Source organism: Mustela nigripes, chromosome 14 (assembly GCF_022355385.1).
Source record: "Mustela nigripes isolate SB6536 chromosome 14, MUSNIG.SB6536, whole genome shotgun sequence".
NCBI lineage: Eukaryota > Metazoa > Chordata > Mammalia > Carnivora > Mustelidae > Mustela > Mustela nigripes.
The window spans coordinates 93,465,793-93,478,801 of record NC_081570.1 but is presented as its reverse complement, the minus strand read 5'-3'; the positions used below and the strand labels follow the sequence as shown (position 1 = coordinate 93,478,801).

The window sequence follows — 13,009 nt, the reverse complement described above, 5'->3', positions numbered from 1 at the left end:
TTCACAACCACCCCAAGTCCTTCACATCAAAGACTGTCTCATCCATTGTCATGTCCCCACCACCCAGCTGAGGACGCAGTATTGAAATATTCCTACAACAAATACGTGTTCAGATCAATGACCTGTGGGGTAGATATTATTTACCCCATTTTAAGAATGAAGACGTTAGTTCGGAGATGCGCATACCCCAAAGTCACACGGCTGATGAGTAAGCAGCAGGTTTGGGGCTCAAGGCCAGACCCACCTGTCTTCAAAGCTCTTATCCTTTTCATTACATTTAAATCGGTGGTTCTCAAAGTGTGGTCCCAAGACCCAAAAGGCCCAATCATTTTGGATTAGAAATGCAAATTCTTAGGGCTCTTCACTGACCGGCTGAATCAGAACCGCTAGGGTGGGGCCATCAATCTGGGCTCTAGGAAGTCCTCCCCATCAGTGAACACCAGCTAAAGCCGGGAGCCCCCACCCCACACTAAACCAGGAAGCTGGCCCGGGAGAAGTGGAGAGTAGGTGTGGACTGAGAGATCGGCTCAGTCTTTTTTGGAGGGTGGGGAGGTCACCTATATAGTTGCAGGATTTCCAGAAACCTCGCTCTAAGAGCCTACTTCGCCTGAGTGAGCCATTTTGTTGTTTATGCAGTAAACTTAGATTGAACCTGCCCCTTCCCCCCAAGAGGAAAGCGCTTAGGAACAGAATTGGTGAAATACGGCCAAATAGCCCCCAATAACGGAGCACAGATACCAGGACATGTCAGGCTGGGCAGAGATAACGGAGCCCACATACAAGGACGTGTCCGGCCAGGTGGAAACGTCCAATCAGTAAAAGCGCACGTATTACCTCCCTACCCGCCAAGGATGAGCCAGGCCAGGTGGAGACATCCAATCAGGAAAGCACCTCCCTAACCACCCAAAATCGTGGGCCCTGCCTTTTGGGCGCCAATTCTGACCAGAGTGATACGGTAGTTCAAATAATTACTATAGGGTGAACTGTAATTCAATTGGCCACCTGTGTGTGGCCAGGCTCAAGCACATGGCCTTTGCTGTATAAAAGTTAGTCTGTGAGACTGGGAGGGGTCGCCTCTTTGCAAGAGACCGCCCTGGCCGGTCCGTTTGAGTCTTGATGCTTGGCGCGAAATAAAGCCCTGCTTAACTTTCGCTTTGTATCAGTCTCCACCTTTTGTCTACGGACCCTTTCACTCGACTTCCAGGTCCAACCACTGTTACTATTTTTTATGTTGGGAAATTACATTACCCCAGTACTTCTAAAAAGGAGGGAGGAGAGAGAGTGCCTGGAGGTAATTACTTACATCTGTTTCTTTCCTCTGCTGGAAATGTTGGGACATCCCTGGGAGAAGCTCTGACAACACCACCCCCCCAAGGACTTTCCACCTGGAAAGGCGAACAGACAGTCCTCTCCGGGATGAGGTGGGCAAGATGCTTTGAAAGTTGCCAGAGAGCTTCCAAGTTGCATGAAGTAAGGACAAAGGTGGAATCCACTAGCTCTGCAGAACTTCGTCTACACCTCATGTAGAAAAGACCAGAGCAGGAAACGCAGCAGCCATCTGAACGCATAGCTGTTTCCTATCCAGAAACCAAGGAGGCCATCATAGAGGCCACCCGTTCACAGGCCAGAGGGCCAGGTCTCAGCCACCCTTTCCTGGATGACCTGGTTCTCAAAGGAAGTCACTTTTCTTTCTGAGGGTCTTGGTGGCAAATGAGGGTGGCAGCCAGATGATGCCGGCCGCCGGGGGAGAGGCCCGGAGCCCTGGGAGGTGGCGAAGGCCTGCATGGAGCCCAAACCAGCTTTCTACCACCAGGCTTTGCCTGGAGGAGGTCGTGAGACTTTGTAGCAGAAAATGGGCAAACACCTGAAACTAAAGCAAGAGGAGGGAACTGTGCCACTGACCTGCCTGCAATGTTTTCCTTTGGGAAACTGTAATTTTGTCCATTGTGAGAAAGAGAGGTGGGGCTGGAGGGTGGGTGGGAAGGGGAACTGCAAGAAAGAACAGGGCCCAAGGCAGAATGCTCAGCTCCAAGCCATTTGCCCGAGTTCACTTTTGCAGATGGCTTCTGCTACAAAGTAGAAAATGAAAGCCTTCTTTATGTGGTACTAAAATTGGTATCAGGGTTCCTCTGCCCCCTCCCACATCCCCCCACCCACGGCCAGGCACCTGACAGCGCCTAGGGCTCTGGCAGCCACTGCATAAAGCAATCTCAAAAGGTTCCCCGGGGACCAGCCTGGGGCTCCATCACTGGGAACTCGGTTCACATCAGCACCTCTTGCTTTGCCAAAGCAGAAGTGGCCTGGGTCCAAGAGTGAAATTTGGTGGAAGAAATTAAAGCAGGATGCTGTTCTCTCTAATTTCCAGGAAGGCCTTAGATGATCCTCCTGCTTTTTAGCAGTCGCAGGAGAAATCAGGACAGATCTCCTACTTATTTTTATACTCACTGATCAACAAGCCATCTTGTTTTTTTCCTCCCACTCCCATACTACCAACCTCAATAATGGTTAACAGAGAGGAATTAAACATCATATCCCCTGCGATTTCAATTTGACACCAAAGGAAATTATCCGGGCTTAAAAAGAAGCTACATTCCATATCTACTTCATATATACATACATATATGAGACAACTCATAATCAGTGGGCCCATAAGAGTCTCCACAGATACTATAGAGTTTCAGCAATGAAATTAACTAATCAATGAATCTCTCTGCAATGTCTTACCCTGATGTTCCTAATCTGTTATTCTCGTGCCATCATGCCACAGCTTGCCCATCGGTAGTACATGGTTCTGTTGCATCTGCCTGCTAAATAATCTTCTCGTGTTTTCTTAATGGGCTCGGAGCACTACATGTCCTATAATGTTTTCATCTTTTACCTTGGCCACCAGGGAGCTCAGGGTCAATTTTCCAGTTCTTTTGCTTCTATAGTATTTATATGTTCATTTAATTATTCTTTCTGTATTTGTCATTCTAAATTGTATTTTTTCCTGCCATAATATTCATCTTATGTTTGGATTCTACTATTTTGATGGAATATTTCCTGAAAAGTGAAGTCCTTATAGGTGGAGGCACTATTAATTACTTAATTAAAATAAGGCCATTCAAGGTTTGATTACCTTCCTCTCCTACCTCATTGCTCATCATGTTCTCCTTCCCTCCTTTTCTGCTCCTCACAATACACTGGCCTTCTTTCAGTCCTTTGTACTCACTCCAGGGCCTTTGCTTGTGCTGATTCTTACCCCTCATGGCTGCCTATTGCTGGACATCCTTCAGACCCCAGCTGGGTTATGGCTACCCTAAGAGTTCCCTGAACTTTCTGCTCAAGTCAAATCCCCTAATGTATTTTCCTTTTGTAGCACTTGTCACAGGTGTAATTTTATCTCTGTGATGATTTCATTCATATATATATATATATGAATATATATCTATATATATCTATATATATCTATATATATATCTCCCACTAGACTACAAACAATGTCTGGCACATAATGAGTCTGCAATAAAGTTTGTTGAGTGAATGAATGAGTGAATGAATGAGTGAATGAATGAGTTCATACACACAGATACATTCGTTTCTCTGGTCCAGCTTTTTTCCTATTCTCTGAAACATTTATCTAAGCATTTACTACTCTCTAGAAAAACTTCTTTAATATATTCATAATCAGGTTCAATCTTTCTCCCTAACACTATCTATTCTATAAGGTCCTCCAAGGCTTGCCTCAATCCACCTTCCCATTCCCTTTCCTACCCCTTCCATGAAAGCCATCCTGGACAACCTGAAATTCTCCCATATGTAGCCCTGCACATTCCCATCTCCTGGTCTAGAATGTCCCACCCCAGTGACCTGTCCAGCATCTACTGGGAGGAGGCTAAGTTTAGGATGGTACCCTAGGCACTCAGATGCCACCTACCCCTACAGCTGTCTCTGATTTCTGCAGTTTCCCTCTTATAGTACAAACCCAAAGCCTTTTGTTTATATTAACTTTTATCTCTTATTTGAGTGCATTATACTTATAAGACATTTCCCTTGCCACTGGACTGTAAACTCCTTTAAGGCAAGCATCAGGCCAATCCATTCCAAACTCCCAGCTGCAAGCACAGTGTCAGGCACACTGTGAGAGGCCAAAATGATTCCTGTGTATTAATACATAATAATAATAACAACATGGAGATATAGGAACATCAAATGTAGGAAACTAGTCCAACAGCTTTTGCTGTTGGATGGATGATTTCATGATATGCTGTGATGTGGTGGTTTTAAAATATGCCCACATATTCTTGGATGTTCCTCCCTCCAAGAGGAAGAGAGAGTTTAATCCTCTCCCCCTCCACTCCCCGGAGTGTGGGCTGGATTCACCCACATTAGAAGCAACTTGCTTCTAATGAACGGAAAGAACATGGCGAAAGTGATGGTGTGTGACTTTTGAGAGAAGGTCATAAAAGGGGCTGAGGCTTCCTCCCCACTCTCTGTCTCTGACTACCCTCTCTGGAGGAAGCTGGTTGCCATGTCATGAGGGCACTCAGGCAGCTCCAGAGAGAGACCCAGAAGGTGAGGAACTCATTCCTGCTAACAGCCATGTGAGTGGATCATCTTGGAAGCAGATCTAAACAAGCTTCTGAGGACTGCAACCCCGGTAGACCTCTTGACCGTACCCTCATGGGAGACTCTGAGCCAGACTCGGCCAGCTTAGCCAGGCCTGAATTCCTGACCCACAGAAACTGAGATCATGAATGTTTGGGTTTTTAAACCACTAGGTTTAAGGGCAATTTGTTATAAATTAATTCCTGTTGGACCAGAGGAGATCTCTGTCTCATTAAGAGCTGATTTTACAAGGTTAGTAACCTTGGTGTGAAAGAATAGATTTCTGTTGCTTTAGGACCCCCAACCCTAGCAAACAAATACAAAGAGTCATACTGTGCACATCTTATTTCTCATTTCTACATTCATAAAAATGCTTCAAATTAAATATGATTAGTTCCTTTGATAAATGAGTCTGACAGTCGGTGAAGCTGTACCCAGGGTACAAAGCCAGTCTCCAGAGACTGCTCTGCTCCGCTGCTCCTCCCTCTCTGGCCTCATTCTATCATGCACTGATCTCTGTTTGTAACTGCTTGTTCCTTGAAAGGCTGTAAGTGCCATCAGTGTCGGTTTCATGTCCTACAATTCTCCCATGTCTCTTTTTCAGTCCATGACGTTCAAAAAATACCTGGTGGATGAATTATTTCAAATTTCAGAGAAAAAAATAAGTGCAGAGAAAACTTGACAATGGCCCATGATCTCTAGAGGAAATCTGTCATTAATATTTTCAAATTGTGAGTACTCTGATGATCACTGTTCTCTGGGACCAGGTACTAATATGAACAGTATCTGTCACCGGAGGAAATGAGTATTGGAGACAATGGGGCTGTCAGGTTGCTTCACAGTTACAAAGTTTAAAAAAGAATACTTTTTACCCCAATTGTAGGAGTCCGCTCCATAAATAGTGAGCCTCTCATTCTCTGAGGTAAAAGTATTTTTTTAAAATATTGGTAATTGTGGGGCACCTGGGATTAAGCCTCTGCCTTCGGCTCAGGTCATGATCTCAGGGTCCTGGGATCAAGCCCCGAATTGGGCTCTCTGCTCAGCGGGGAGCCTGCTTCTCCCCACCCTCGCCCCCCCTCCACCGCCTGCCTCTCTGCCTACTTGTGATCTCTGTCTGTCAAATACATAAATAAATAAATCTTTAAAACGTTGGTAATTGTTAAGCAATAAAACCCACTTGAGGGTAAGCGCTCACCAGGCTGTCTTAGGGAGGCTGTGAGGTTGTCTTTGTCTGGTTGGCCACTGAGATCTACCCTGACACCAGCTTTTGGTGAGGTCACAGTTTTATATCTAAACAACACTCCCCAGAGTGAACCAACCTGTTGATCTCCTTGGTCCTCAGTTTCTGCGAGTATAAAATAGGGATTTTAATGGCGTATTGATCATAATGGAAAACAAAAACCTGAGATTTTTAAGTTATCTAAAACTCAACAGGACGTCTCCTCTTTCAGAGAAGCTCCTGAAAATTTGTGGCGTATTCCCAGCGACATCACCTTTATCTGCTCATCTTCATTCATGCCCACCCTCATTGTTTGCCCATCATCTGACTAAAATGATAATTACATCAAAGACAATAAAGCACACTGGCCATGATCACTCATTCTTCTGAAATGTTACCCAAATCTATCACCACCCAAGAAAAACGAGCTAGTGAATATAAAAATCAGGACTCATCTTTGGATAATCCAGGACTAAAAACTCTATGTATTCTTTTAAAAATATGCCTTCTCCCCCTCCCCATAGTTCTTTGTTTCCCTCTGACATCCTGCTACCTTGTTTCTTATTCTGTGTTTGGTCATAGCCCTTTCCTTTCTTGTATGGATGATTTATATAGCTCAATATTTGCAAAGGGAAGCTCTAGCCCTCATCTTTAAAAAAAAAATGTTTTACAAGGAAAAAAATTGAGCCATTAATTCAAGATTTATGGAGCATCTAGCCTGTGTTTAGCACATGGCTGGGAGCACCTGACTTTTCTGACATGCTGTCCTGAGCCAGCACCACCCTTAGGAGAATCTGAAGCAAGTCAAATAAATGGATACCCTTGATGCTTCCTTTTATCTTTTCTCTTGGTGGCTTACTTGCCACTCTTTTATCTTCATGTGATTGAGGTTGGAGGGCAAAGTAATCAATTTCAAGCAGAAAATTAGCCAATTTGTTTCCTTTCTAATTGAGGAACAGCTTTCCTTGAGTGTTGTGCATGGGGTAAGAAGAGGGGCGTTCCAACAAGGACGCAGGCTTATTACATTAAACTCCAATTATTATTACGGGTTTTTGCATTTTATTGTATCATCAGCACAATTCCGATTTAGAAAATCATGCCCTAGGACTGTGAAAGCCACTTTATTTATTTTTTTCCCACCCTGCAGAGTTCGGTGGGTCTTTTTAAAAATGCTTTTAATAACACGTGTCAAATTGAAGGAGAAGAATGGGTGATAACCTCACATTAGGGTTCTCAGACTTAAAAAGATTTTGAAAAGCACAGAGCTAGGAAGTATGAAAAATATATTTTCTTTCGGCAGCTGTCAAGCACTAACTATAATTATCTGTTCTGTGCTTTATCTGGTATGACATAGAAAGAGAGCTTAGGAAGAAATGTGACAAAAGGCACAGTTTTTATCACTTTACTAGACGAATGATACAGACTGAGGAAGAGCTCTGAGTTGGACCAAATTATTTTCTGAAAATCTGGCAAAATTAGCCATCAGGCCCATCTGTCCTGACGGGGAAAAGCTGGCAGCTTGATAGAGCCGACAGGCTCTGCAGCCCGGCCCTCCGGTTCTCGGTGATTCCTGGGGGAGAAGAGAGTGGCGGCGGCCCTCCCAGACAAGGCCTCCCTCCTCCCTCTGACTGCAGATGGAGAAGGCTAATGCTGTCTTTAAAAATCCATGCTCCCAACCTGGCACACCTCTATCAAAATGCTAAACACTTGGACTCTTTGACAGACTCAGACAAGTTGCCTCAGTACACATAGAGGACAGTCACTGCAGCTCTGTTACCATATAAATGACGGGAACTGACCTAGTCATCAACTTTGCTTTAGCAGATCACGGCACATGTTTATCACAAACCACCATGGAGCTGTTAAAAATAAAGACGTGGATCTGTAGTAAGGAAAATAATAAAATACAGAACAGGACACATATTCTGATCTGATTTGTACAGAAGGCGAAAAAATAGATGTGCTTGTAGAGGCATAAGATATTTCAAGAAGAATATCGAAGCAGGAGCTGACAGAGGTTAGCCTTTGGGGACTTGTGAGGGGTGGGGAGGGGAAACTTTTACTTCTAGGCTTCTACCCTTTGCACAATTGGGGCTGACATGCAGAAAACAGCACGGTGGGGAAGAGCCCAGCTGCTTGAGTTCCTGCTCTCTTTCCAGCCAAGTAACCTCTGGCAGGCTAATCTCTCTGTGGCAGGCACTGGGAAATTAGAAATGATTAAAATGTACAAGAATACCAGCCCTCACAGAGTTTACATTCTAGTTAGAAAATACGGACAATTAAAAAAAAATGTGTGCGCGCGCACACACAGATGTATGTACGTAAACTACATGCCGGAGGGCCGAGAGGGCTGTGGGAGAGAGTGGAGCAAGCAAGAGGAGAGGGATGGGGTGGAATGGAGGTGGGGTGCCTACCTCACAGAGTTCTTATGAGGACCAAATGTGTTCCTGCCTGTAGGTCACTTGGGGAACTCAATAAATGTAAGCTATTATTATGGGCATATATTACCTTATGATGGAAAAATTAATAACAATTTTTAAACAAACAGTGCCCTCCGGGACTTTTGCTTAAGATATCTTCTTTTAATAGCTTTGAAACTTCAAAATGGGGATATACATTTCTCATTTTGCAAGTGTAAATTGATGTTGCCCAGCCACGCTGGCCTTCTCTCTGTCTCCTAGGCACAGACTCTTTTTCTTTTTTTTTTTTTTTACAGATCCTGCCGCAGGTTTATTTGTACAAATAGCACAGGAGGACACCAGACCCATGCGGATAGAAGCCCAGGGGTCATACCAGTCCTTCTGTCCTCACACTGGCAGTCAGAAGCTTCTGCACTGGAGCCTTTGTGGGGGCCTGAGCACCTTTGGGAGTCTGAGCTGCAGCAGGAGCAGGAGCTGGAGCTGGAGCTGAAGTCGCAGCTGAAGCCTGGGCCTTGGCCTTGGACTTCGGCCGGCAGAGCCTGAGACCCTTGGCAATGTAGGCATGAGCACGTTTCCCGAGCTTGAGGTGAGCGATGTAGGCAAGTCGATTTGAGCTTGCGGCTGCTGCCCTTTGGGATCTTGGGCTTGACCTCCTTGGGCTTGATGAGGGCCTTGATAGCCTCGGCTCGTGCACTCATGGCCTTGGCGTTGTTGGCCTGCATCTTCTTCAGGCCCTTCTTGTTGTGCTTCTTGGCAAAGCGCATGTTCCTCAGGAGTTTGGGGTCTACCCCCTTAAGGGATTCGTATCTTTGGGACTGGGGTTTCCTGATGCCATTTCTGTGCCATTTTCATGACTGGTTGTCCGTGGTGTGCTTCTCAGACTTGGCCATGTCTGCGCCGAAGCCCACAGCTCCCGAAGCGTCTCGGACCGGAAGAGAAAGCGGCACAGGCTCTTTCCTGCCTGCAAGCTTGTCCATTCCTTTTCACGGGCCAAACTTCTCCACAGCTTTCATTGAGCTCGCCACTTAAACCCACTCCTCAGAGAGGCCAGCTGTCACCTTCCCCATCTACCATCTAGGGTAGATCCACGATCTACAGTTAGGTCTCCTTGTCATATCTTCTGCATTTCTTTCATATCACTGAACCAAATTTGCAAGTCAATTACACTGGTTATTTGGGAGTATCAAGTCTGCTATTCCAAGCCCAGTTCCTCCCCAGGGCCATTTACACGGGAAATGGGGAAACGTGAAAGAGGGGAGAGGGGAGCTGGAGGCAGCGTGGCCAAGAGCACTGCTCGCTGGTGGAGGGAGAAGAAGCTGAGAAGCAATTTAGAAAAAGACTGATGTATAGGGATTTGTTTGTATTGCTTGCTATAGAATGAGTGAGAGTCTGTCCCTCAGTTGCAGTAATAGCTTTGAGAAACATTCTAAGGTCTCTTGGGAGCTCTAGGTTGGGTCCTTCTTGAAACAGGAGGGGTCCTTCAGCTAGGGGTCAAGCAAAAACAAAGGGGTGTGCGTGTTGCCTACCGCCCCATTTGTTAAGTTTGAAAGGACTGACAATATTGCCAGAGATATGAGAAAAGGTGAGGACATGCAGAGTTCATGGAAAATAAAATTGGTGCAATTTCCCCAAAAGAGAAATTGGATAATAGGGAGCAATATAAAATATATGTGCACTTTGTGGGGCGCCTGGGTGGCTCAGTGGGTTAAAGCTTCTGCCTTTGGCTCAGGTCATGATCCCAGGATCCTGGGATTGAGCCCCGAGTCAGGCTTTCTGCTCAATGGGGAGTCTATTTCCTCTTCTCTCTCTGCCTATCTCTCTGCCTACTTGTGATCTCTGTCAAATAAGTAAATAAAATCTTTAAAAATATATATGTGCTCTTTGATCAAGGAATCTTCATGTATGGAATACAGCTAAGGGGTTAACAGGATAACAATTGAGCAAATGTTTACAAATATATATGCAAAAGCATTCATTTCAGTATTGTTGATAGCAATAGAATTTAGAAGCCATCTGAATTGGTTGGTTAAATAGATTATACTCTATACATGCTACAGAACTCTTTGTAACCTTTAAAATGATGAAGTTAGGGGTGCCTGGGTGGCTCAGTGAGTTAAGGCCTCTGCCTTCGGCTCAGGACGTGATCTCCAGGGTTCTGGGATCGAGCCCCGCATCGGGCTCTCTGCTCAGCAGGGAGCCTGCTTCCCTTCCTCTCTCTCTGCCTGCCTCTCTGCCTACTTGTGATCTCTGTCTGTCAAATAAATAAATAAAAATAAATAAATAAATAAAATGATGAAGTTAGACCTATATTTATTAACAGATAGAGATGTCTTTTGCAAATTCCTGTATGAAAAAAAGGGTTATGACACAGCATGTATGATATGATCCCATTTATGGAAAATTATATATTTATATCTCTACATTTACGTGTAGAAGTATAGAAAGTCTACAAGTATAAAAGCAAGCCTGGAAATAGGCAACAAAGTGTTTATAGTGATGTTAGCCAGTTATGAAATTTTGGGTAAGTTTTGCATCCCTGTTCACATTCTCTACTTCCTGATATTTTAGAATAAGAATGTACCATTGTTACAAAAATAATAAAGCTATTTAAAAATAGTATTCAATATGCCAAAAGAGAATAAGGCAATCTGGAGCTCAGTCCCATTCCTCAGTCCCCATTCCTCAGTTTTCAAAAAGCTGATCATAAAACGGTAACAAGCGCAACATTAAGCACTGACTCTACGCTATGCATTTTGCAAACCACTGTAAGCATTTTGCTTAATCCTCCCACCAATCCATAAAAGATATAAATTATCCCCATTTTCCAAATGAAAAACTTGAGAAGAAGACAGGTGAGTATCTTGCCCAAGATAATGCAGTTGAAATGGTCAGTTGTCACTGCCAAGTGAACACCGAACACAGAAACATGTGAACCACATACAAGGTTTTAAAATTACCAGTAAGCACATTTGAAAAAGTATAGAGACACAGGTGAAATTATATTTTTCGGGTGAAATGAATTTTAACACTACATTTCAACATGCCATCAGCATGCAATATTATTGAGATGTTTCCCATTCATTTTTTCTGTACTAAGTTCCGTTAGAAACTTAGTTTCTTTTTTTTAAGATTTTATTTATTTATTTGACAGACAGAGATCACAAGTAGGCAGAGAGGCAGGCACAGAGAGAGGAGGAAGCAGGCTCCCTGCTGAACAGAGAGCCCGATGCGGGGCTTGATCCCAGGATTCTGGGATCGTGTGACCTGAGCAGAAGGCAGACACAAAACTGACTGAGCCACTCAGGCACTCCAAGGAAATGGATTTTTAATTTTATTTAATTTTAATTAAAAGTTAAAGTTAGGAATGCCTGGGTGGCTCAGTGGGTTAAAGATTCTGCCTTTGGCTCAGGTTATGATCCCAGGGTTTTGGGATTCAGCCCCGCATGGGGCTCTCTGCTTAGCAGGGAGCCTGCTTCCCCCCACCCCTCTCTCTGCCTGTCTCTCTGCCTACTGTGATCTCTATCAAATAAATAAATAAAATCTTTTAAAAAAATAAGAGTTAAAGTTAAAATGCACACTCAACTCAGTCATTGAAAATTTGTCAGCTGTGCTTGCAACTACTTGGGTATGTGTATCTACTTTCTTTCTTTTTTTAAGATTTATTTATTTATTTTAGAGACAGAGGGTGCAAGTAGGGGGACGGGCAGAGGGAGAGAGGAAGATTCCCTATTGAGAGCGGAGCTCTCTGGGCTTATTCTCTCCACCCTGAGATCACAGCCTAAGCAGAAACCCAGAGTCAGTTGCTTAACCAACTGAGCCATCCAGGGGACCGCATCTACTTTCTTTCTTTCTTTTTTTTTTTTTTTTAAAGATTTTATTTATTTATTTGACAGAGAGAGATTACATGTAGGCAGAGAGAAAGAGGAGGAAGCAGGCTCCCTGCTGAGCAGAGAGCCCGATGTGGGACTCGATCCCAGGACCCTGGGATCATGACCTGAGCCGAAGGCAGTGGCTTAACCCACTGAGCCACCCAGGCGCCCCCCCATCTACTTTCTTAACCAGAAATTTAATGAAATCCAAATAGAGATCCAGTATTTTTTATGAAAATCTAGCATCTGAATTCAGTCATGCTGTAAAGTGTAACACACATACCGGACTTGGAACAGAAACTTAATTTCTTAGTTAGGAACTAAGTTTCTGGGGCACCCGGGTGGCTCAGTGGGTTAAAGCGTCTGCCTTCAGCTTAGGTCATGATCCCAGGGTCCTGGGATCGAGCCCCGCATCGGGCTCCCTGCTCAATGGGGAGTTTGCTTCTCCCTCTCCCACTCCCCCTGCTTGTATAGTCTTCTCTCTCAAATAAGTAAATAAAATCTTTTTTAAAAAAATCCATTTCCTCAGCTATACTTGCTGCATTTTCATGGCTCGATAGCCACACAAGGCTAGTGGCTACCATATCTGGATAGCACAGCTCCAGACCCTTACCTGCTATGCTCTCTTCCTTCTCTTTGCCAAGTTTTGCCAACTTTGTCCTCAGAATACCTTTCACATCTACTCTTTTTCCCTTTCCAACACTCTTACCCCTGTTAAATTCTTATTATCTACTACTGTAAGACCATGTTAATTATACTTCCACTAAAAAATCTAGAACAGCTAATGTTTATTGAGTACTTACTATGCACCAGAAACTAGTCTAAGCACTTTATATGTATGAATTCACTTGATTGTCATAATATAGTAATCAATTAAGTGGACTTTATTAATATTCCCATGGCAATGATGAAGA

General features: G+C 44.1%; 1 protein-coding gene and 1 pseudogene across 2 annotated transcripts in view; both read right to left on the bottom strand.

Annotated features, from left to right (window-relative positions):
- The window catches only part of ELAPOR1 (endosome-lysosome associated apoptosis and autophagy regulator 1), a 69,108-nt gene that overhangs the window by 49,245 nt on the left and 6,854 nt on the right, over positions 1-13,009 (bottom strand). The gene's annotated exons all lie outside the window — the stretch shown is intronic.
- On the bottom strand, positions 8,498-9,477 carry LOC132000614 (large ribosomal subunit protein eL29-like; annotated as a pseudogene).